This window comes from Falco naumanni, chromosome 13, assembly GCF_017639655.2.
Source record: "Falco naumanni isolate bFalNau1 chromosome 13, bFalNau1.pat, whole genome shotgun sequence".
NCBI classification, from domain to species: Eukaryota; Metazoa; Chordata; class Aves; order Falconiformes; family Falconidae; genus Falco; species Falco naumanni.
In genome coordinates this window covers 11,257,173-11,283,428 of record NC_054066.1, presented here as the reverse complement: position 1 = coordinate 11,283,428, position 26,256 = coordinate 11,257,173, and the positions used below count along the sequence as shown (strand labels likewise).

General features: G+C 37.8%; 1 long non-coding RNA gene across 1 annotated transcript in view; it reads left to right on the top strand.

The window, feature by feature from the left end:
• Window positions 1-17,449, top strand: part of LOC121096978 — a 124,125-nt gene extending 106,676 nt beyond the window's left edge. Inside the window, exon 6 of the long non-coding RNA XR_005830729.1 lies at window positions 17,290-17,449. This is a non-coding gene — a long non-coding RNA (uncharacterized LOC121096978). The remainder of the gene's footprint in view (window positions 1-17,289) is intronic.
• Window positions 17,450-26,256: the final 8,807 nt, after the last annotated feature.

The window sequence follows — 26,256 nt, the reverse complement described above, 5'->3', positions numbered from 1 at the left end:
TCCTCCAATGAATTAACTTCAGAATTTGCCTGGATAGCTTCACAGATGATATTCAGGCAACTTTGATTTAAAGTGTTAGACTAAGCTAGGAATTTGAAAGCAATCTGTGCAGTAGTAATGCTTCTCTTATTTCATGCTTACATTTACTTTTTCTATTACTTCTGCAGGAGGTCTGTTCTATTCAGTGAAGCATGTTGAGCATGCTAAAGGTTGACCTCAGGAATAAATGCATTGCTGAATAAGGGAGATGATCTGAACTGCAGCCAGAAATGTGTGATTTGTAAATCCACCTGTGGTACTGATTTTTCCAAATGATAGAACTAAAAATGTGTGTGTCGGATTTCTGAAGGGAATATCTAGTCCTTCATCTGTTTTAATGTGGCTGCTTCAAAAGTACTACTTTCTGCAAGCTGATGACCATCCAGTAGGTAATATAAATTGGTAGAATGACTCCAATTCCTACTGGGCATACAAGTCTTCTACACAGGTACCACGGTGATATTATGGTGGGCACCCAGAGGACTCTATTAACTGGGAACTAAAAAGAAAAAGAAACGCTGAAATGGTGTGATCCTTCTTAGCATGTTTTTAGGCAGCTTGTGATGACTGTGCTTTTTCTGTGGTCGAGTAATGTTTCTTGCCATAGGAGTTTAGACTTTAAACCTGTTATGGGTTTTTTTCTGCCATTTTAATGACTTCCACCTAAGACCATAGTTATCCACTGTCTATCACAGCAGACTTATTAGCATGTTTCTGTCTGCTTTGGGATGTGCTGTTCAGGTGATTAGGTTTTTTCCTTATGAAATAACTTTCATACAAATATGTAAGGTTTGGTATGTAACTCCTGAGGCCCCACTACAAAGTTTAGATACCTTTTCTCTTTAAATATCCACTGCAATTATCAATATCTTGTATGCAGTTTGGCAGTTCATATTATTTATCAACCAAATTTTAATATGGTATTATCTTAAAAAAACCCCACACAACTAGTCTATTAGGGTTTTCCCAGGAACATTAAAGCAAATGCAGTGTGTCTGAGACAATACATTTTGAAATTGTAATATCTAATTTTGTTAATCACATGGAGTATGTATCCTGATATTTTTTCCCCTCTTACATGTGTTGTGCACTTATATACTGTGAAATAAAGGTTTGTTATGTGGATGGATTTCCACCTTCATGGAATAAGGTTAAATGTAGCTATTTTTCCATGTATGCAAACACCTCTACTAATAGGAATTTTCTTCCTTGTGCTTTGAAATCATCTTAAATTATTTCTGATATGTGCTGGGAATTCTGTTCTGAAAGATGGAGCACCAACAGATCTTCAGACTTGGTGAGCTGGCAAGCTTTTGAGCAAGCCAATGGAAAAAGCCTATCCTAGACTCCCTATAGGCAGCCATCTCAGTTTCTTGAAGTTGTTTTCTGTGAGCTGCGAGACTAAAGGTTATTCAAGACCTTCCATACAGACCAGAAAAGTCTGTAGTTGGCAATATCAAAGGCAAATAAGTTCAGAAGGTAAAGTAGAACTATATAATGTTTTCTGGTTTAGGTAGAAGAGAAAGAAGCTAACAACTTTCCCTTCTACTGTTGCTCCTGTAGGAAAGCACAGTTTCCTGGGGTACAAACTCTGTAAAGAGGTTTCCTCTTCCTTTTGTCAGAAATAGCTGAAAGAAAGGGCTAAATATCTTTCTAATCCCTGTATATTCAGTGACCTCAAGATTTATTGTACTTTGTTATTATAGATTCATGGTGAATTCTGTTCTGTCCATGTTGGGTATCTTTCTAGAACTGTCTTTGGAATATTAGGTTTTGTTTGGTCTAGGATCCTTGCTAAAAAAAGAACAATTTAACAAATACTTGGAATTTTTGTGTCTATTATTTACTACATTTAATTTTTTGATTGAGCCTCCAGACACATCTTTGTCTGGCTCTGCTGAAATGCAGTGTTTATTGTATGTCTGCATTTAACTCAGCTGCAATTCTCATATTTTTGTGGCTTCTGTTTCACAAATAAGGTGACATTGGTAGATCATGCACAGTTTTCAAGTAATACTGTTACTCTGTATGTTGAGCAAGTCTGGCCAAGTGTATTTCTTTGTGAGATCACAGACTAATTTATCCAAAACCCTTGCTTTCGCATCTATATTGCTTTTATTCCTTTCCTGGTCTTCCATTTTTTACTACTTTGTGAACTGTATCTAGTTTCTTAATTCCTGACAATCACCACTGCTGCTTCATATATATATTTACACACACACTGTCCTGGTGTCTGGTGCAGACAAAACTAAATCTCAAATGCTTTAGATATTACAGAAGATAACAATGACTTTGAGTAGTAGCCATCTCTTTACTGCCCTAGATGCATGGGCCAACAGCTGTCAGTTATGAAAGAAGATGCTTTTATCTTTTTGATCAAGTTATTCTATCATTATCAAATTGAGAAGCAAAAATGTTTGATCAACATCATATTTAGTTGATCAATAAAACTTTCATAATGTTTTGGTTCTGATGAAAAATATTTGACTTTTGTTTTCATAATCACACAATCCCCACCCTCCCCCCCACCCCCCCCGGGTTTATTGTGCTTAAGTAGTGTGTTTTGGGAGAGAAACAATAACAATGACATATTCTCATTGTTCGGGAGAATTCCTAATATGTTGTATTTTCAGTTTGAGAAAATAATTCCACTTTTCTCTGTAAGCCTATTGTTTGTTTTATGGATGGAAGTATTGTAATGTATTCTTGTTACATATAAAGTTAACAAAGAAATTTTCATCAATATTGAAAAATGTGAATCAAATCAGTTTACAGAAGAGCTTAGGAGGTGTATAATCCAATGTTTAAGAACTAGCTAAAGATTTGAGATACCCTGGATCAATTTGCTACTCCAGTGTGGATTTCCTGTTTGGATGAGGGCTCCTTGTGCTTAATTTCCATAGCTGCAGTGTGTTTACAGTTGCACAAGTTGCTGTTATTAATGTTTGCCAGGTGCTATAATACTGCTGTGATGGGAGCCATCTAAATATTAACAATATCCAATAGAGTAGCAGTGTGCTTCCTAAGAAGTGTAGGGTCTGGTTTTTCTAAATGTTCAATGAATCCCAGTGAACATGAGTGTAGAACTATGTGCTTGCAGAAGAACATTTTTACACCTGTTAAACTTACAGACTTCAAAAAAGAGTTTTCATCATATCTAAATGGATAACAGCTACTGTGGTTATCTATGCAAAAGCTTTTTTTCATAATTCCTGATAATCTCCTGATCTGAGAGTTCTGCAGGCTAATCTGCCTATAGCATAAAATAAATGTACCTCAATCTCGATAAACACTGGCCATGAGAGTTGAGAAAAAGGAACCTATATCATCCACTCACATTTGTGCTCCTGTCCATTTGTGTAGTCTCACATTAGATCCCAGCTGTGTGCAGGGTCTTGTAGTCTTTGTTTCGGATAACTGGTGAAAGTCAACATTGTTTGACCTCTGCCTGGCTTCGAGTTCTGCATGTACAGATACCAGTAGAGGATAGGAGACCCTTTTTTTCAACTTAGAAAATGACACAGCTCTAGAAGGCTTGTTTTCTCAGGTTTGTTACTTTTTGTAGAAATTATCAGAGTGCATGCCTAAGTAGAAGTATGGGATTTTTCTGTAGAAAGACTACCTTCTGGACCAGAACATCATTAAAACTATTTGCCTCTGATGGAGAAAAATGGTCTCCTAGTGTATGGGTTTAAAAAGTGATAATAAAAATTGGTAGCTCTGGCAATACCTGGGCTTTAGTAATTAGCTTAGAAAATATTCCTGGGAATATTAGCTGTACCAGATACTTGCTAGTTTAAGCTAGAATTGTTAAAATATTCTTGGAAATTGAGGGGGGAAAAAAAATCAGTTGCCTTAACACACCCTTGGATATATTTAACAGGTTCTACTGTTGTGAGTTGCTTCTAAAAGGCCAAATGACATGCCCGGGTATTTCCTTAACTTCTTCAGTTTCCTGAGTCTGACATTTCACAGTAGCCTTACTACAAGCATTTAATTGGTCTCCCTTGTATATCTGGCAGTTCTCTCCATCAGTTCAAACTTCCTGTTTGCATTACCTCCCACTCTCAGTAACAGGAGATGTATACCTAATATACTTTTTTTTTTTTTGCCTGTTAAACTTTTGGTGAAACTACAGAACTAGTCAGGCCATTTTTTTACATCCTGGTGCTAGCTATCTTGTACTCGGCTGAGAAAATGTCATGTTTCGGCAAAATAAATTGGTAGAATTGTCAGGCACCTTGACAGTGCTTATATTCAACTGCGGAAGTAAAATCACGCTGAGAATGTGGCTTCACATCTGCACTGGGACTTGAATCCATCAGCACCTGTATATACCCATGAGAGAACTTGTTAACATCAGCATCAATCTTCTCAGTGTTAAATCCTGTAGGAGAGTGACCAAAGCTGCAACTTTGAACATGACTTTCCCTGAAAATGCATCTCAGATTTGTTCTTAATTAATATATCTTCAGAGTCTGATTTTTTTTTTTTTCCCTTTCTCAGTAAGCTAGTTCTGCTTATGAATCTACCACTTAGCTAAGTAACATTAAACACCACTGTCAAAAGCTGATTGATTGCTGCTTTCCGTGAACTTGGATGGAGGCCACCCAGTGGTTTATAGATTTGCATTTGGTACAGTTTTCCATGCTGCTCTATTTCTGGCTCCTTGATGGTCGTGTTTTGTCTGCTTCTGTAGTTCCGTGCAGAGCTACTGGAGCTTCATAGGTTAAATCCTCATGGGCTTCTCACCTATACTCCTCAGCTGTGGATGTTTCTGACTCTGGATCCCTAGAGGTTTAATTCTTACCTTAATTTTTACATTAGCCACAGTGTTATGCAAAACTATACAACAGAAAAGAAATGGGCTGCCAAGTGAAATGCAATGACCTTCATGGATGGCCCAGAGAACACGGGGATTAGGATCCTCGGTATTTGCCTTCCTGCAAGACAGCAACACTGGCAGTCATAAGAGATCTTGCAACTTCAGGCCTCTCTGGCAACAGTCTATGAAGTTTGGATATTAAAAACTTTGTCCAAGTGTTCTACCTTTTTTTGTTATGCTTCCTCTTAACAGTAAATGCCTGTGTGGTAGAAAGGAGGATGAGTCTCCTTTATGGAGCTGTTTATAGAGGAGCAAGTTTTTCTCTGTTGGGGAAACCTCCATCAGGATGGTAGGAGCCATTGAAGGTTGTTATTATGCTAGAAATCGGTTTCGCTGGCTACATTAGAGTCCAGCTTTATACTCCAGCAAGAGTAAGTTTCCAAAGGTCATTTCTCGCTGGGTGCCAGGTATGTGTTGCTTTAAAATCTTCTGCAAAGACTTCAAAAGAAAACTTAGATTCCTTACCCTGATTTCCAAAGGCCCAGAAGAGGCTCCCTGTCACTAGAGGCAGTAAACTTACCAACTCCATTCAGACTTTCACAGGAATGAAAAAGTGCCAGAAAGTTCTAAATTCATGAATTTAGTGGTTTCACTGTACTTGGGGTGGAAGTGATGATAGAAAACTGCATTTGAATGCAGTATTATGTTTCTACTCCTTTAAATTAACTAGGCAAAGATATGTGATATTCACTATTAGGGTAAAATTATGTGAAGCAGCTGCACTGACAGATAAGATTAATTATCTTTTACATTGCTGACATTAACCCTACCTGTCATCAGGACTATGGGAAGAGTTGCCCCCTCATCAGGTCATTTTTGTGAACACATATACTACCAATACATTATAAAATGTAATGAGTCAAAATGGAGACTGTCACCTGTGGTTTTCTATCAACACTTTAGGATGATCATATGTCTCAGATTTTAAAATGCAGAGGCAAAAATGTTAGTGGCTATTAGTTAAACTTTGAGGTTCCCAAGGACACATACACCTTAGACCTGAAATAGTGTCATTATAAAAAGATCCTTGATAGCAGGAAGCTGGTCTTGGCTGTAGCCACCAGTTTGCTTTCTATAGAGATATTGCTCAAACATGGGCAGGAAAAAATATTGGTGTACCATAGGGAGTAGGATGTCTCATTGGTGAGTTTCATGTGAAAAGGCTACTCTAGCTTCATTTTTGTCTCCATTTAATCTGTTCCAATAATTAGGATGAGTTAAATACTAACAGAAGCTACTGCACTAACAGAAACCAGGACCTATGCTGACAAGCAGAGCTGGCCATTGGGTACGCTGTCGTGCTGTCATGTGAGATGAGTGTGCTGTCACCTCTCTAGCTAAGCTGTCTGCCTCTGGACATCTTAGATGTGTGGACCAAGGGAGCTCTGGTAGTGAAAGGTGTCATGCTGGCACCCTGGTGGTGAAGTCATCGGCCTCTGCTAGCCTGGTGGCATGGTATGTTAAGGAATGCTGCTCTAATTCTTTGTGCATTGTGTTTTAACCCCAGACAACAACACAGTACCATGCAGCTGCTTGCTCCCTCCCTCCACCACCTGAGCAGGATGAGGTGATGATGAAACTTGATGGTTGAGAACTACAATTTAATAATGGAAATGAAGTAAAATATTAATCGTAATGAAAAGGAGAGAGAGGGGGAGAATAATAAGATCCAGAGAAAGGGGAAAAACCCATGATGCACAAAAAGTTGCTCAGCCCCTGCTGACTGATGCCCAGCCAGTTCCTGACCAGTGATCGGCAGCCCCGGTCAACCCCCCCCCCCGTTTATATATTGAGCATGATGTTCTATGGTATGGAACATCCCTTTGGCTAGTTCGGGTCAGCTCTCCTGGCTGTGTCCCCTCCCAACTTCTTGTGCACCTCCAGCCCTGTTGCTGGCAGGGCACGAGAAACTGAAAAGTCCTTGACTTAGTATAAATGTCACCTAGCAACAATTAAGAATATTGGTGTGTTATCAACATTGTTCTCACACCAGATCCAAAACGCAGCACCGCCCCAGCTACTAAGAAGAAAATTAACTCTGTCCTAGCCAAAATTAGGACTACGTACTATGGGGAGAATCTCCAGGGTGTATCTCCAGATACCGGGAGCTGGGAAGCCAAGGATGGCTCCCTAGCCTTTGTGGAGCTCTCTAGTGGAGGACATGGTGTCCGTAAGTTTCTAGGGATTGAACCTTTTGTACTTACTTTGACACCAAATCCCTTTCTGAACTCGCAGCAGGATGTGGGGAAAATGGCAGCGTGTGGTATGAGGTTAAGATATAGCTCTGCATATAAAAATAATGTTAATCTTGTTTCCTCTGTTATACTAAAGGTCAATTTTAACATCAGTTTGGGGCATTCTTCACTGATAACCTTCACGTGGGTTGTAAGAAAAGGCAAGTGCATTCAAATTTGTGCATTAAAAATTCTCCCTGGAAAAAGAAGAAAGATGTTAATGCTTGTAGAGAAATAATATTCATAACTTCTAGCAGACTGGGTTAGCCTATCCCCTAGTTTGCAACAGTAAGCGAATTAGAATTATGAAAGCCATGAAGAAATATCAAGTATTAAGTTGATTAAATTTGGAATGGGGCTGCCCACCTGTTCTTCTAAATATGTCACTGTGCAACATGACCCATTAGTCATCAGAGGTGGGTAAACCAGGAAAGCTTGCACTGAGCCCTGGCTTAGGCTGGGTGCTCTGTCCGTGAATGAGGGCAAGCCAAGGAAGGGAGAAGCCTGCAAGAATGTCTTGGCACTACTTCCTGGCTCCCACAGTGACCTTAGATACATATCACTTTATGTAATATTTTTTTTCAAATGTGTATAGTCAGTTCTAACAGCTCGTTGATCCCAGCTAAGCTCTTTGGTTTGGCTCTGTTGTCAAGTGTTCTTGTTTGCCTGGGTCTAGTAAGTTGTGTGGCTTGAAGCTACAGGCGTTTCCTTAATATATGGAAATAAATTCAAAAGCTCCATTGTGATCACTTGTTGAAATAGCTCTGACTTATTGCACCAAGGTTCCCCAATGCTGACAAGCTAAACAATTTTCACTTGGTGCAAAACCCTGCCAAGCAAACCTGCATCCAGACCTCATCCGCAGCTTGAAGGAGGTGTTTTGCAGAAGCTCATTTACACAACTTCACACCGTCCTTTTCAATAGAATTGAGTCTGCATAATACACATGAATCTCTTGACTTAAAACATTGAATCTCAATGCATCGCTGCTTAGTGGATGACAGTCACTAACCAAGTACTACTAATTAGCTTTTTATTTAAATAAGTCCAGACATTAAACTTCTGTGAGCACGGCGTGCTTGCCAATTGCAACTCGGAGCAAAGCTCTGAAGTGCTCTTCTTAATTCCACACATTCCTTTTTGGCGTGTTTTCTGTGTTGCTGTCCTACAGATATCTTCCTCTGCACTGCTGCTTGTATCTTAAAATATAGGCTTATTATTTATTCTGCCTAACGTATCCATTTTCATAGGGGGCCCTGTCTATCAAGTATTAAATATCTGTTTTGGTGAAGTAATGTTATGTTTCCGCTAATGCTGTAACTCTGCCTCACTGTGGTGTTCCTGCATTGGTTGATCTTAGACCCTTTAGGGTGCACTGGCTAGCAGGTTCCTTTTTGAATACATGTTATTTTCTTTCCTGGGGCACTAATTTGAAGAAACAGCCCACCTTCTAATGATAATATAGAGCTTGACTGTTACTTGCAATTTAATGGTGTGTTGGCATTGAAATTCTGTCTTCACTTCGATTTCATACATTATATTTATACACATTGTATATTGCATTTATTACTGGATTAAAAGTTGTATTCCTAATGACTTCTATGGCAACTTTGAAATAGATGTATATATATTGCATAAATAACAAGCTTCTCAGCTGAGAAGTGATTTACATCCTCCCAAGTTGCATGATTTCTTTGTCAGGGTTATTAAAAACTCTCAAAAGGCACTTTATTTTTGCCTCCCTTCCCTTTCTCCGCTGTTGTATCTGTAATTCAGTGCTCTCAGAAACCACAGGGGAATGGCAACCCTCCACAAGTAAGCGGACTGACAAGTAGAGCTAGCTTGAAGTCCTACAATAGTGCTTTTGCCACAATTACACCTTAGCTCTGCTCTGCAATATCCTGCTTGTTCCTGGACCTCTTCTAAGCAGGGATTAAGGGTGTAAAAATGAATTGTGCAAGTTTCTTCTTTATAGTGATTTTATGCTGTGGGGAATTCCATTAGAGATTAGCCTTTTGGACCATAAAACTTCTTTCAAATCTGTTCTAAGCTGGATGTGAATTCTAGTTTCCTGAAGTAAGTAAATAGAACTTTCCAATCCTGTTTCCATCCACCTGCCAAAAACAGGTTCATAAGGGCTGCCAAAATCTATTATTGGTTTACGCTGGTGCAAATCTTCTGACGTTAAAGGTTGAATCTATGTAACTGACAGTGGAATTTGGCTTGTGGCCTTTGTATTTTATATGGTATGGGTGAAAGCCTACAGTTCAGACTAAACTCTTGTGATCAGATATAATAAGAGGAAGCTGGTGGAGGGAAGTGATGAAGAAAAGATGCTTCAAAAAAATAAAAAGGCTGTATACATGCATGTGGGCATATGAGTGTGTGTAAATGCTCTAACTGCTTATTTTTCCTTTGTAAATTAATAAACCTACATAAAAATATTTATATTAAGTAAAACCCACAAATACCGCTTATATTGAGTTATCACTTCCTTCCAGAGGAGCAGTGTTTTTTGGAAGTCTTTAATATGTGTACATGAAAGCCAGTCTGTTTTTCTCTAACATGGAGAATGTTTGGGTGTCAGCTTTGCCAGTTTGTGCTGCACGTAGTAATACCCATCTGATAGTTGTTAGAACTGAGGTTCCATTATAATAGAGAATTGTGAGAAGTAACTGTTGCTTTTTTCTTTCTTGCTGACTTTTGTTTCTATGTTCCCTTTTTTCCTTTTTACTATGATACCTTTAGATGCAGTGATAATCTTTTTTTCAGTTGAATGCTTCTGTATTCCACCAAGAAAATCTAGTAGCTGTTTTTTGGTATTTAGGTAATGTTAGAAGCCATGAATTTGAAAAAAAAAATAAATCAATTAAGCAAAAATTATAATGATGGCTTCTTAGGAAAACAAATTATTCTGGCTGTGCAAGGGACACTTGTGTGTAGAAAAACTTCAGAATAATAGTACTGCCTCGTTCCAAAGAAAATAGAGAATAATAGGAATGGCCACTTTAGCTTAATGATAATTCTAGAACAGCAAATTCAGTTTCCACTTGCACTGTTTTAAGCATGTAGCAACTCCATTGAAGCAGAAGGAATTACTCAAAGATTTATATGCTGACAATCTCTTTGCTATTGCCTTTCTTTATGCATGTTTACCGGTGATTTCTTTAGGAAGCTCAGTGACTTTAAGCTATGTCCATGAGAAGACAGGGCCTTTCTAAACTTTGAGAATATAAAAAAGGGCTTCTGGGGCCAAACTGGTTATCTGTGGCTTTTAAGTACTGCTTGTCAGAGCACTGGAGTTTTATTATAGGTGAGGGAGTGATACCTAATATATTATTACAGCAACTGGAGTAGGTTCTTGGCCTGCTGCAGAGTAAGCGCTGCATTGCGCATGTGTAAGTTGCTTGAAATCTATGGAGTCTTTCACAAGTGCAACTGAAAAGCATTTCTCTCTCCCTCTCTGTCTAGCATGAAAGTTTAGAGTCTGAATCTCAAGGTGTTATAAATATGACTTGTGAATTCACATAATGTTTTGATGTGCATTAATCTCAGTGGTTCAACTTGCTAATGCCTTTGTTTCGGCCTTGAATTTTTGTTGCCTGCTATTTGCAAACAGTGACTGCTTTCATGAAGATTTTTTTTGAGTCTTGTGCTAGTGCAAAATCTATCTTTTTAAGTCAGAAATTCTTTTTCTCACAAATGTTATTAGGGTGGTTCTGGATCTGTGGGTGTTTAACTCAAATTCTTACAAATTTGCCTCAGAGGCTGTTTTACACTCCTGTAGGGATTCAGAATTTGGGATGATTGTTGGGTCTTTGCTTTATGACTCTGAAAGAGGGAAGGAAGCTGAAAACAGAAGGGTACTTCTTGAAGGAACAGCTGTACTGGTAGTCCCATAGGGTTTCCTCTGAAACATGGCTGCCCAGACTCATATGAATGAACATCATCTGAGCCTGCCTAACCAATGTGCTGAATGGTGCTGGGAGAGAGCAATAAGCTGGAATAGTTCTGGCAGAAATGGAGGCGGGTGGGGGGAAGGCCAGAGCACCAAAGCTGGTTCCAGCTCTGCTTTCCAGTGGCTACAGTAAGAAGAATTTAAAATTCTGCCTCTGGTCCTGGTGTGTTATGGGAGCTGTGCAAGAATGGTGGCTTTTTCTGTTTGTTTTGGTATCTGGGGTTTGGTTTTGATTTTTGGTTTTGGTTAGTTTTTTTCCCCCCCTGAAGTTCTCTGCAGATTTTATGCAGTGCTGTTATCTTGTGCTTTGTGAGAAGAAAGTTCATGTTCCGATGGAGGAAAAAGCTGCTAAGTAGGGAAGGGCCTGACTGCGTTAAAAATTAAACTGTTGCGGCCTTTATTTATCTTGATAGACATATAAAAATAAAAGAATGAATCAAGAGTGACTTCTCCATGTATTGTCCTTCTCCTCATCTGTCAAGCTAGCATCAACACCTAACCATTCTGTAATGTTACATATGGTAATCGGACTTTTTTTTCCTCTTCTGCTTTTCATCAGCAGTAGCTTTAGCTTAGATGAGTAGTAAGAGTATAAAATAAATAAGGAGATACAAGGATATGAGGAATGACATGCTTTTGAACAGTACGTGACAAGTAACATGATTCTGGCTTTTGCTATGGAGCAGGGTGACAAAATGGCCCTAAGTGGTGTGAGAAATCCTATCCTGTGGAAAGCCAATGTTGCTGCTGCTCTCGGTTGTAGCCCAGCAAAGCGAGGGGGCGATGGCCAGCAAAGGAAGAGGGGGGGGGGGGGTCCACATGCAGACAGTTGCTGGTCCCCAGACTCTTGCTTGTTTGAGAGCTGGCGCTATTCATAATACTCACATGCTTCTCTGGCTAGAAAAATAAAAGATATCAAGATGCATTTGTACAGCAGTGATTACTAAAAAACTTTACACTCATCCACCAATTTATGCCAAAAAATTGGTGTTCTGGCAGAAATGATTTTCTGGACAGGTGATCAGTATGTAGATTTAAAAGGCAACAGTAGGCATATGGGAGATCCCTGTTTCAAAACCTACCAAATAATCACCACCCCACAATTTATTGTGGGAGTTCTAAAAGCTGTGTTCATGAAGGAGGTGAAGAACAGTGGAGGTAGTATGAAGTGTTATGACCTTTTGAACTATCTACTAGTATAGTCTTTAGTTTTTAATTTTAAGTAGCAATTTCTTTGGTATCAAGACTCAGTTTAAACATGATCTACTGTCTACTAAGTCATTTAAGAAAAAATAGGAGATGCATGTAATCTCCCAGTTTATGTGGGAGAAAGTGGAAAACAATGCAGTACAATTAGTTGTGGTATGAATATATTGGCATGTATTAAATGATGCATAGGACAATATGGGAATCAAAAGAATGAACTCCAAGTAGCCTGTGATCTTAATGGAAAATCTGTGAAGTGTGTACGACATTGGACTCGCAGGTTTCCTTTGTTGTGCTTTATATTGCAATGTATACCTGGTGACTGATGTAAACTGGTTTCTGCTGCCCATTAGGGATCAGTTCCTAGTAAATAAATGATCTCCTTAATTTTCCTCTTGTGGGTTTTTATTCTGTATTTTTTTTCCCTCCACCTTTTCTCTCAACTGTTCAGAAAATAAAAGCATGAAGAGTGCAAACAGATCGGACAGGATAGATGCTAAACTTCTGGAATAACTGTTTACAGGCTCAGGCTCTCTGCCTTCATGTATATGTACAATTCTTATTCAGGTATGAAATGCTAAATGACTTTGTCTAAGACTGTTGCTAAAACCAGAGAAAGTTTTACCATCTCTTCTTCAGTTATAAAATTGTCTTGTCTTAAGCCTCTTTATTTTCGACTTTCTATTAAGTTCAGTAAAGTGTTCACCAGAAATACAACTACAGAAAACCACTCTCCTATGCTTGTGAATGCAATCCTTTGCCATTTAGGAAAGGATTATGACAAATGATAAGTTAAACTCCATTTCACTGCTTGCAAAATTTGAATTGCTGTAAGCAAGGCATCCAGCAGAGCTGCTGAATAGCATGGTGTAGAACTTGGCAGTGTGTTTCTGCAGGTTTTGCCAGGGTCTTTTGTGGCTTTTATTCATATAATGAATTTTGTCTTCTACAACTCTGTTAGAAACAAATAGAAAACTAAGAGTAGTGAGCAAAGTTGTTTTTGTTGCCTTTGGGCTATTGAACTTCTAAGCAAACGGAAGACCTTTTGCTCTAACCCCTTCTTTAAAATAATAATCACAAAGATTAAAATCTAGTTTTTGTCTTGTTTATTTTAGATAAAGAGACGAGGGAAGGAGGGAGACACAGACATCTAAGCCTTTCCTGACAGTCATCTACTCTGCATTTATTCATTACTTTCCTTAAAAAGGAGGGTGTTATGACACTACCTTGGACAAAATGTCTCATACCTGGGTGGGTCAGTTTTTGGTGAGACTAGTATTTAGTTTCATTCATTATATTGAAGCATTTGTCAATGTACAGAACCATAACCTGTGGGGTAGTTCTGGTGTTTTGTGTGAAGTAGAGTACACAGCCATTGGGTGATTTCACACTGGCTGGGAGTGGGATGCTTTTGCAGTTGAGTAGAACAGGGACTCTTGCCTCTGGTAGTGACAAAGATGAATGGCCTGATGAGGAAATTTATTATGGAGAAGGAAAAAATTCAGTGTGGCAGACTGGCTTGTGGTAAACTTTCCATATTGTAATGCCGGGCTGTTGGGAAGCAGAGATCATATTTTGTGGAGGTTCAGAGCAAATCACATCAAAAGACTGCCACTAGATTGTCTGAGTTTACTTTAAACTACTTAGTTTTTGTAAATGCCTTTACTTCTCGGATATGGTTATAGTGAACAGGTATTTCAAATTATATTTTCAATAGTTTGGATGTTCATGCTTATGTCTTTTGTGCCAAAATAGTGTTCTTTTAAACAGGTAATTTTTCTGTATATTGGCGTGACTCAATGAACAATAAATCATTAATTGTTTTTGAATCAAATAATTTTCCTGTTAAAAAGGAAATAAGAATTTATTTTTTTTCCAAGTGGGAAAAGTTTTTGGATGCTTTTTGCAGTTTTAGTTGAGATCAAAAACTTTGTTCTATGTCAAATTGAGATTTAAACACCCAGAACTGGGAAGTTAAGAATGACACAGTATTGGACAGATATACTTTAATTTTTCATAAACTTCTTGACAAGATTGTCGTTATGAACAGATGAACTTGAACATGCCATTCAGTATCAAAGGCTGCAATACAACAGGAGTTTTTGTTTGTCACAAGATTTTTGACTGATTTCAGGGACCTAGGTTAGTGACTGAATTCTGAACCTCTTGGTACTGTGAAGAGTTTAGAGCCTGTAACAGCCCCTATAAAGCAAAACCAAGGTTAATGACAGGAAGCTTTGTAATTATCTGTTCCATAGGTTAAACAGGACTATCTTCTCTGTTTTAGGTTAGTATCCCAGATGTCCAGGTGAAGGGAGTTGTTCATAGGTTGCCTCCAGCTGTAGGTGACCGGTGTAAATATTGCTGAATTTGACAGCATCTAAAAACTGTTGGCTGGCATGTGTGGAGTAAGTTTGGAAATCTCAGCTTTTAATGGACAGGTATCTGTGGTACGGGAGTTGTATTCACAACTGGCAGTTCTGTTGGCAGTTTTGATGCAGGCACAGGGTGAATGAAAATAAACATCCTGCTGACCTCTAGATGTAAGTCTTTGAGTCAAGTCTTAGATGCCTTAATGATGGAGTAGTGTTGGCTCCCCCTGTTCTGTACCCATTTGGGAATCTCTATCTCTAAGGCCCCGGTTAGGCATATGTCATATGATACTTACCGAAGATAGGGATTCCCTTTCCCTGATGGAATATTCCAGCAAGGAAGTTGTATGGATTCAGAAGCTGAATACTTAAAGTGAATGCCAGGACTTCTGGCTGTTGTTGGTGTGTTTGTTTGGTTTTTTAAGGCTGCTGATTTAATTTCCTTCCTGGTAGATTATGGTTGGCTGGCTCTGCTCTTCTCTGGGAGCAACAGTATCTTGAAGTAGATATTCCTGAGCAGTTAGATCCAGTGCCCATCAATAACAGAAAATCAAAGACAGTAGCACCAGCAATTAAAGCACTGTCTGTTTGTCAGTCTGCTAGTATTTTTAGGAAGCTGATGGAATTTGGCTTGTCATCTAATGCGTTGATCCTTTGCCAAATGTCAGGTCCCCTGACCAGCCGTCCAAGTCACTCTACCAACTGTCATCTGCCTTGCAGAAAGTGGAATGCACTGGAGTCGGCAACTTGGTGAAGAATTAACAGCCTCTGCCAGCATGCTTTAATTAAACAGCTATATAGACAACAGCTGTGAAAAATTCATCAATCACAATGTTTATTATTGGAATTAAACCACCTCATAACTAATGCACAGATTTGCATTGATTGCCATCTCCTAGAAGGAACAAGTGGTACCAGCTTACTGTGCCTGGGCATTTTGAACATTTCTATTACTTGCACTGTCACCCATCTGCCTCTGGTTTGTTAACCACAGTTAAAGGGTTGATCGGCTTCTTTGCAGCAAGTCAGACTCTACATCTGTAGAACTAACTGATGCTGAACGCTACAAGGAACTCTAAATTCACTTTGTCATGTGGTCCATGGGGTATTTCTGTCTATCAGTCTTCTAGGCACACAGACAGGACTCCAGATTTATTCACACTTGAGCAAATCAGAAGTAATGCAGGAAATACTAGTTTAGTTATATCAACCTACAGCCATGCTTAGCCCAGAAACAGGAACACAGTAAGTTGCCCAATTTCAGTTTCTCCTAACATTCTGCTGTCTAACAATAGTGGCAATTGCATGTATCTTTCTTCTTTTTTTTTTTTTTTAATAGGTGTCTTCCCCAGGCAAGTTACTAGAAAACTCAATATACAAAACATTTTCTAAGCTGTTTGAAGATGGTCATATAAAAATATGCTTGCACGCACTCACATTTGTATATATTCAATGTAATGTATTTGTGTTGGTAACAGCAACATCTTTGTCTGGTTTAGAAGCAAACTTGTCTATTTCTGTCCATATTTACAAGGATTTTTGCAATATGAGTACAGGTGCAGTTCTGAAGCACTTGATCCACGTGTTCAGGGCCAATACAAGGCCTGAGGTCCTACTTAAGCCCTCAAAACTTGTGGTGCTCTGCCTAAACCATTATATTCCAACCAAATGGAACAAACTTCAGTGTTAGAGCTCTAATGCAACATTCCTCCTCAAGGTGTGAAACTGAGCAGAAAAAAGACCAAGCAAGAGCTTGATTCCAAGGTTCTGAACCTGTGGTGAGGTCTCTTGCGGTCTTCAGTGCTCATGAAATGGTGCTTACAGAATTACGCACTCAGCAAGCTGGGAGTAAAATGCTTTTCCCCACTAGAAAAAAAAAAAACACAAAACTTGAAATATTCAGTGGAACTGACAGAGTTTGAAAAATGTATTGGTAGGTAGGCTGAAAAAATTAGATTTATAAATGAGTGAAATTGTAGCGTTTTAATCTGATTAAAGAAAATGCCTGGAATCCAGTCCTGGAATGTTTTTATGACATGATAAGCAGCGGCATTTGTGTCTGTCTGCGTTAGGAACTCCTTTTACCTTGTAGCACAACAGAAGTATGGTTATCTTGGAAGAGGTTGACTGAATGTCTTTAAATCATAAAACTAAAAAGAAATAGAAAATATGGTGCAGGGATCTAAACTTTGGATTCCTGCCAGATAAAGTTACTAGCCAATACTTCATTACTCTCATGGAAACTAATTTATTTTGTATTTTAAATTAACTTTTAGGCCAAGGTACTACTACTTGAGTGGTACCCACAGTGTGCAGACATATTTGATGAGGCATTATAAACAATTTTTACTACTATATGATTAAGAGGTAAATAACAGTTTTAAATTAATAACTGGGACTTTTCATGTCAAGATAAGACTATAACTGTCTAGAAAAGAATGGAAAAGAATCTCATTCTGTATCTCAACTAATAAATTAAGTGGCATTCATGAGAGATAAAGGAATTCAAGAAGCTGAGGAACCCTTTCTCTGATGGACACGGTGAACAGAATTAATTCAGTTTACTGTAACACATTTTTCTCTTTCTTTTGACAGGCACATTCCTACACACTAGGCACAGCCCAGACCTTTGTGAATCAATAGCTTATTTATGAAGATGAGAAAAAAGAACCTTTCCAGTGGGTCTTCCAGAGATTCTGCTGTCAGATGCTTTTCTGCTTTCACATAGGCTTGATCTTGAAGTTACTGCTCTGTAAAGGTAAGACTTTAGATTTATTGCTTTTTTTCTTTTTTTCCCTCATGAGAATAAATTGGGCACATCATTATATTTGCCAGAGAGTACTATCAGGAATGGCAGCAGCAAGGCAAAGTCAGTCAACATGAATGGTGAAATGCTTATTGATACAAGATGTAAATGTTTCATGTACTTTGTGAAGATCATAGTCATGACCAGGTTGAATTTCCACTTATGTGGACAAATGAGCTGGCAGAATGTGCCCAGGTATTTTAAATATATCCACTTCCTCGTACCAGGAGAGAATTTAACTCTAGAGAATACGTACTGTTTGTTGGTGAGGTAGGTCTACTAAGTTCCTGTATTTAGATGCTGTCCTCAAACTACTGCAATAAATTTCTAACACAAGAATGTTCTTAAACTGCTGTCATATTTTCATGCATAGTGGAGGGTATCAGTACTGAACCTAGTGCATGTAGGTTGTAAGACGTCCAAAAGCTCCGTGTGTTTTAGAGGGCAACGTAGAGTTTTTGAAATATGTCAGCCTTTACTGTACTGAAGTGTTTGACTTTACTGCCATAATTGCAATATTTCTTCTATTTAAGAAAAATAAGAAATACCACTAATTCAGCAATACAGTTAATTAGCACAGACTGTAAATGTTTATTTGTTTTTTCATAGCAGCAAATGCATTATAAATGACTCCCATGTTCATCTATTGTAAAATCCTGCTGTTAGGGTAATTTGTAATGTAGCTTTTTCATATGATAGCTGTTGGCATTGCAAAAACAAAAATATAAATTTGTTGTTAAGTGTGGAATAACTAGCTACGTGAAGTGTAATAAGCCTGCTAAATTTTAAACTAGGGCTTTCTGTGTGAAAAAAGATTAAAAATATTACAAGTACGTTGATGGATATTGAACTACTTAATGTTCTCTATTTACTTGCAGAAGCCTGCTTTTGTAGGCTTCTCAAATCTGAAATAGTATGTTTTTCATAAATACGGGTTCACTACATCTGAGCTTTAAGTACGTTATGATAATTCTTGGCTTTTGAAATAAAAGTGTAGAAAATAGTATACTTTAAGTTTTATCTGTTAGATTGAAAGCAACTTCACAGATGCTTATGAGAAATTGATAGCAAAATTTAATTAAATTTTGAGAAAGTTATATACTTTTAATAATATTTTTGGTGGCAACTACTGTTTTTATAGCACTGTAAATGTACCTAATAGTGTTCCAAGGTGAGTATTTGTTGACATTTGAACTAAAATAATGAAATTCATTTACCCCTTTACCTTATGCAGTTCTATATGGTCATTCTTACTTCAGATTAAAGGTATCCTAATAAGCAAGATCTTGTTAGTTAAATTATATTTAATGGGTTACATATATAAATGAAACATAAATTTGTACTGAAATAGCACACTGTGAATGAAGAGCTGCTTTATAGTCCTGCTCCTTGCAGGATACACATTTTGGACTGAGCTGATTCCCAGTTACCTAAATGAGGAGAGCTAAACACATTCAAGATTAAGTCAGATACTAATTTCTCTCATTATTATATGAGGTGCAATTTCTGCTGTGAGGTGACTTCCTTAGAGAAGTAAATTTTAAAGAAAGATTAAGAGAATTGACAGCAAGTTTGGTTTTCTAGAGTGGAAGCCTTCAGTAGGTGTGGAGGACGAAGTATTTTAGAATGCCAAAAACAGTATAAGAAGGGCCAGGCTGGGGGTGTATTAGGGGCAGAAAGTAAGTTACATGTTCCTAGTTCAGTTTACACTAGAAAACTGAGAAAGTGCCATCCTATACTGTCGTTTTGTCCTTAAGTGAATTTTGTCCTTGGGTATTATGAGAGACAAATCTCCACTTTTGATACCTTAATCAATGCTGTCCTGTTTTCTGCAACTACAGTCTTTTCAGAGTCTTTTCAGTCTTGACTGCTGCTCAAACTTTATTGAGCCACTTAAATTGATTAAGGTTTTTCCGATTTTGCAACATCATCTCTAATGCAATGAATCCAGTGACCTAACCATCTTTTCAGTGTTATTTCTGTCTCAAGAAGGGAGTTTGGAAGATTATCCAACTGTTGATATGCTGGATTGTGATTGGCAATATTTTCAATTAAGAAGCAAATGTGATATGGAAAACACTGAACTTTTATTTTGAGAGCAAGAGGAACACCTTATACATACACTCAGATATACTGTTGGAGACACTGAAATGACACCATAAAGGCTGAATATGATTTGCTTGCACACTAAAAGCTCAGCTTCTGGGAAGATTTGACTTTGGTATGAAAATCAGAGTATTTACCACACATTTTTCAGGGTATTCTCTGCATAAAGCATGCATTTTTGGAGGATGTCTGAGTAAATGTGTTATTTTTATTTAATAATTGTGTTTCTATATAAACATGTGATTATTCTTGGACTGTAATCTTGACTTCCATATACTGTACCTATAACTTTGGCTTCTGAAAAAGTTCCCACTGCAGAAACCAATTACTTTTAGGACAAGAGAAAACAGCCTCATGTTGCATCGTGGGAAGTTTAGACTGGGTGTTAGGAAAAATTTCTTCACTGAAAAGTTGGTCAAGTATTGGAACGTGCTGCCCAGGATTGTGGTGGATTCACCATCTCTGGAGGTGTTTAGAAAATGAATAATATGGTGCTTGGAGACATGGTTTAGTGGTGGACTTGGCAATCCTGGGTTAGCAGTTGGACCTGATGATCTAAAATGTCTTCTCCAACCTAAATCTCTGTGATTCTACCAGCTTGTGTCTTAGCGAGAAAGATTCTCTTTATTAGCCGTTGCCTGTTTTATGCTTTTCATTAAGATATTTGCAAATGTCTTATTCAAGCAACAGATCCAAGGAGTGGAAAGGTGTCATCTGATCTAACACTCAGTGAAGCCAACTGAACTCTTCACTGACTCATGAATTCATTCCTATTGGAGTAAAATAACCTGTAAAGCTATGGATTTTTTCTTGGCTTTAGAAGACTATAGACACAGATATGACGAAGGCGAAGTGGCTTCATATTTGCTTGGCTGTTAAAAAAAATTAAATACCTCTGGAGTTTGATCTGCATTTGGTTTCAATACTGCTGTTGGGCTGGTGAAGGGGATTAGGGGAAGAGGAGAGGAGCAGAACACTCCAGTGCAGTTTTGTCCTTGTTTTCAGACTCCTGCCAAAAGGCTGATCTCCTTTACTCCAGCCTTAATTGAATACCTGAGTCCTTGGGAAAAGGGGTTAATTTCATGAAGTGGGGCACGACTCAGTGATTTTAAAAATTGGTGTATATTACTGAGGAAAACTTGGTGTAGTGTGTAGGCATGAGATGGATTTTTAATCAATGTGCCAAGCTGGCAAGAGGGGAGACAGAAGTGTCTACAAACATCTAATATCTTGTGATTTCTACCTGTGGTACCAATTGTTCTCTGCTTTAGTAGATAAATAGAAGACTTGTTACTCATGTTATTACTCTGTTCCCCCATGTTTTTTTGTTTGCCTTCCTTGTAACAAAACCTTACAAAATTTTATGAGAACTCATCTAGTCTAACAGTAGCTCAGTATGGTCAGCTGTTGCTTCAGATGGTACACATGGTTCCTGTACAGCTTAGCTGTTGGTTTTGTGACTATGACCCTGAGATTGGGATGTATGATTCTGCCCACCCAAAAGAAATGAACCTACTGATGCTGATGCAATTGTTAGTATAGTAGGTATAGATGCACTTGGGTATAGATGTACTTGCAGAAGTGAATACTCATCTCCAGCATCCTCTTCTGTCCTATACTGAGGTAAATTTGTATCAGACAGGTTTTACGCCTCTGTTATAGAGCATGTACTGCAGATAACTTACACGGAAAAGTGAACTGTGTGTGAATCTTTCATGTCCCATAATGTAGTGCTTGAAGGGGTTCAGAGAAAATTATTAAAGGGCTGGGGAATCTTCAAGATATAGAAAAGTGCATTTAAGAGTGTTGAAAACAAATACCTAGAATGAATTTTCTTTCTCTGATATGAAATCTGCCCTTTTGCTTTAAAGTTGTGACCAGATAATCACAAAGGCATTATAACTTCCAGCGAAGTGCTCTGAGAAGTGATTACATGTGTTCAGTTATTACAGTGTCTTTACTCCATTGTGTCTTTTCAATCATAGTAGGATGGAAACAGGTTAATGCTGGAGTCATGTTTAATGACTTTCTGGGTTTGATTACAGCAGCTTTACTTGCTGCCCTCCCAAATGAGCTTTCATAGCATACGTGGATGATATGTGCCTGTCAGATTGCTGTTCCTCTTCATATTGTTATGTCTGTGTTTAGGTCATGTTTGCAGTCACTTAGAGTTCTTATTAATCAATGTATTGATGGCAAAGTCAATCTTATTTCAGTGTCCCAGACGGTTTACGGTGCTGCTTTCTCTGGGCCCTAAAACAACTCTTGCATTGATGTTGATGCTGGTTTTTGCTCTTTCTTGTATTGCACGGAGAGTACTAGGCTCTTGCATCTGCTCACTATACACTGGAGTTGGAATGGTGTATAATAAGCATCATATGATGCTTCAGATATAAAATGTGTATCCAGATATTTCTGTCCTCCAGTTCTGTGTCAGGTTTTGTTGCATTTAGCTATGTTTTCCTTGAAACAAGTTTGTCATCAAAACTTATTTAATCTATCATGAATTTTCAAAATTTTAATTCTGAAATTTTGTCTTACAGATTTAAAAGGTTTAATTATTTAGAACACAAATTGGAAATACTGAGTTTTAAATAATAGCACAATGTCATTACACAGTGTATTATTACCTGCATTTAAGCTTAGAAAACCAGGTATTTGGCACAGATCATAAAACTATTGTTATTAAAGTGCTTTAATACATTTTCAGAGGGGATTTCTCATTCATGTATAGGTGTGGTTGTACTTTTCCAAGCTTTATAAAAACAAGAATGAGAGCTAAAATGTTTTTAACACCCCTATGAAGGGGAGCATATTAGGAAAACTTTGTGCATGCATGTGTGTCTCTTTTTCAGGGTCTCTTGTAGTACAAGTGCTCATTAATCCATAAATCACAGACTTCCTCTGAAAAAAGACGGTGCTACTTCCTCTGAAAAAAGACGGTCTCCCAGAGTTTATACCCACTTCTGCTGGGTTTCTGATGTGAATGAGGGCCATGAAGTTCTCCCTTTCTCTGTACAGATGGCTTGTGTGTTTCTTTCCCAGCTCCTTTTGGCTCATACATCACAATCTGAGCATCAGTGTAGCTTGGCGAAAGAGTCATTCTTTGGCTATTATTTCAGGTCAGTATTGCTGCTAGTTAAAATGAAGGAATAACATACGGAACAGTACAGCCTGCAATTTCCAGAGTGCCTGTGAATCAGAGACTTTCACCTATGCAGGGTTTTAATTACTATGTTTTCGTTTTAAGTGAACAAAGTTTAAGTATATTCTTCAAGATAGAGAGCTGAATTAGTGAAGCAGTGCTGAGCAGGTGATGGTTGAACCCCTGGCTAGCAAATGAAAGGGAAAGTACTTCCTGTCTTCAGTAGTAAAAAGTTTTATCTCCTGTTTGAAAACTCTATAGACACATCCATCAAGCAGTCTGACAGGGAAATTAAATTGGGTTGCAGCACTGCAAGAAGTCCAGATTATGTTCCTGCTGAGCAGTAACAAATTGTGGTGAACTCTATAAAAAGTTTCTTTCTGTTTTTCACAAAATAATGCAGTATAGAGCTAGTCAGTGGTCACAAGAGACACTGGGGAAACTTCTGGAAAAGCTTGGTATTCCTTAATAAGGAAATGAAATGGAATTATAGATGTGGTTTTCTGTTCCTGCAGAACCACTTGTGTTCTCTGCTGCTTTATAAGCACACCAAACCTGCACAACGTACAATTGGCTTTATTTACTGCAAAATGAAAATATTTAAATTACTTTCTTGACCATGATGGTAACATACTTGTGCCCCGATTGTGGTGAGTGACCATTAACTTTCCCTGAACATGGTAAGAGATGCAGCTATTCTGCTGGAGGTCACAATGGCACCCTAATTTTCCCCCTGTGAATTTTACTCCAATAATCAAATAAAAAATATTTAAATTCATTCACTTCATGTATGCATTTCAACTAGACTGGCATTTCAGTTACCTTTCTTATATTTCATTTGTTTAGAGAGGAGCTTTTATACACAACCAGGATCCAAATGCTTTTGAATTCAGTGATGTGCAGATCTAGAACCATAGCCTGTCTTTGCTTTTTTCTCTTATCACTCCATGCTGGTTCTGAATACTCTCCAATCTGAAGCAACTTCAGACCTATCTATAACAGCAATAAGGAACTATGAATTGTTGAAAACAAGTCCAGAGTTGTTTTCAAGCTTTGTGAACTTCAGCCAGCCATTCCATTAACGTGTCAGGTTTTTAACAAAAACTGAAACAGGAAAAGGTTTCTGAAACTTAACACTTTAAGTTTCTTTGCATCCTTCTGAAAGCCTTTGCTTTCGTATGAAAAATTAACATTGATTATGTGTTTGTATGTATCTAGGATCTATGGATGATTAAGTAAAACCTTTAGTATGTGAGATCCTAGGTGTTCTAACAAAAGAGAATTGCTTCCTTCTGTTAATTCTTTGTCTCTTTCACAAGAGTTGTATTTAACTACACAGTCTAGACTGGTTTTGGATAATACTCATGCATTCTTAGACTCAAAAGAAAAGAGAAAAATTCCCTTCCATTTGGATGTTCCTTTTACAGTGTGAGAATTAAAAGCCATTGGTCTACAAATATCTTGTTTCTGTGGAAGTTAAGTTACCTGTTAAAAATAGATACAAGTGAATACAACTGAAAAATAAAGAAGAAAATTTATTAGGCAAGGAAGGCTAATGTTGTTTAATGAAGCATGGCATTCTGATCTGTTTTAAAAGTCTTGTTCTTTCTCAGTAAGCAATAGGAGTAGAATGTTTCTCTTACAGGCTTCTGCTTTACACATTGCATGCTTGCCTTGAGGGACTCAAAACCTAAATAAACCTTAACTCACAAAAGATGTAAGTATGAGAAATCTTGTCTTTTTTTTTCTGGAACAGCTTAGGGGCTGATTGTTTATTTAACAAGCTGGTGCCCTGATTTTGCCACTGACACACTTTGACAAAAATCCCCCCACAGGCATTTAAAGTTGGAAAAAGCAAGAAAATTGGAAAGAAAGATGTGAGTCAATGCACAAAGCCACAGAGGTCTGCTGACCTAGGTGTGTTTTCAATATTTAGTAACTATATTGAAAGTTACAGAGCTAAGAATGATCTCAGAGAACAGTCAGTAATATTCTGTTGTAATCAAACCAAATGAGGTTTTTCTATGTGTTGTTGGTTGCTTGAGTTGTTATATACAGGAGCTTACTCTGGGGAAGAGGGAAATCACATCTATGGAAAGACCCAGAAGAGTACTTGCAAAAATCTGAACAGACTGAAGTGAAATTTAAATAGTGCATAGGCTTTGTGCCAGCTCATAAAAGGTGAATACATTTTATCCTTAGATGTCAAGATTGTTGTGTGGCTGAATTTGGGAATTGCCTTTTGTTCTCTTCAGTGAAGCAGCTGGGAGTTGTGGTAGAAGGCAGGTGCAGATGCTGACATAGTGTCCCTCCAATTAGCACTTCCCAGTGGAGTGTAAAGTGCCAAACCCAACTATGAGATCCAGTGCAAAAATTGATGTTTTGCCTATGGATTTTCTCTCTCTCTCTCCTTTATTTTTTTTTTTTTGGTAGGAAAAATGCTATTTTGAAAGACTGATGTGAAACACTTTGCTGCAAGATTCCCCTCCCACTAGAGTTTTCTGTGTACAAAACTTCATTCCATTTAAACAACTTTTCTTAACTAAAAAGCATTGGCTATCCATTAAGGGAATAAGCCTTTTTCTGATGTACAGTCCCTTTCCCTTTTCTTCTTTTCATTTTTTTTTTTTTTTTTTTTTATACCAAGATGGAAGAAGAGGGCATATGGAACAAACTGAGGAATGGGAAAACATTTGGGGAAAAAACCCTATTTATATCTTTGGGATCCAAATAGGGAAGAATGAAAATACTGTTTTCCCATTATTTTACATTTTTTTTTAAATATTTGTGCAGTTAGAAGGGAAGGGCAAAAAGGAAGGTAAAGAGATTTCCTTTCATGTCATGGATGTTCTCACTTTTGTTGTATAAGTTTCTCTGTTTTCTACAAAACTGAACTATCACATTTCCTCAAATGAGATTTCCTATGCTTGTCTTATTCTAAGGGACAGCAGGCTCTTCAATGATCACTTTTTAAAGTTTGTTTCTGACATTGTGAAACTTGGATTCTACTGTAATTATTATATTAAGTCAAACAAATCTTCAAATAAGCAACATTTTCAGTTTCTTTTTATGTACATGGTATGTTTATGCATTTCAAAAAGCACTATTTCAATATGATTTCACTTTGTGACCAGAACAAATTATTGAAGTCTGTCAGTGACAGGGTTGGTAAACCTCCTGATCAAAAGGAAACTTGAGCTCATGATTCTGAAGTGTGCAAACAGATTATATTACGAAGTGGTGTACATTTAAGAGGATAGACATTGTAATTAAATTCTACTTCATGGTGTCCCGATGTTTGTTTAAATTTAAGCAATGGTCTGAAATTTACCCAGACTTGCCTAAAACTCTCAATTGCAGGGTGGAAATCTGGAAGGGAGTAGGCGTATATGACTACTTATGTTGTCTAGAGGGGTGAATTCAAACCCCCTCATTTTTTTTTTTTTTTCTTTTTTATCCCTGTGAAAACTTGGCATTAAGTACAAGTGGAAAAGAATAAAAGAAA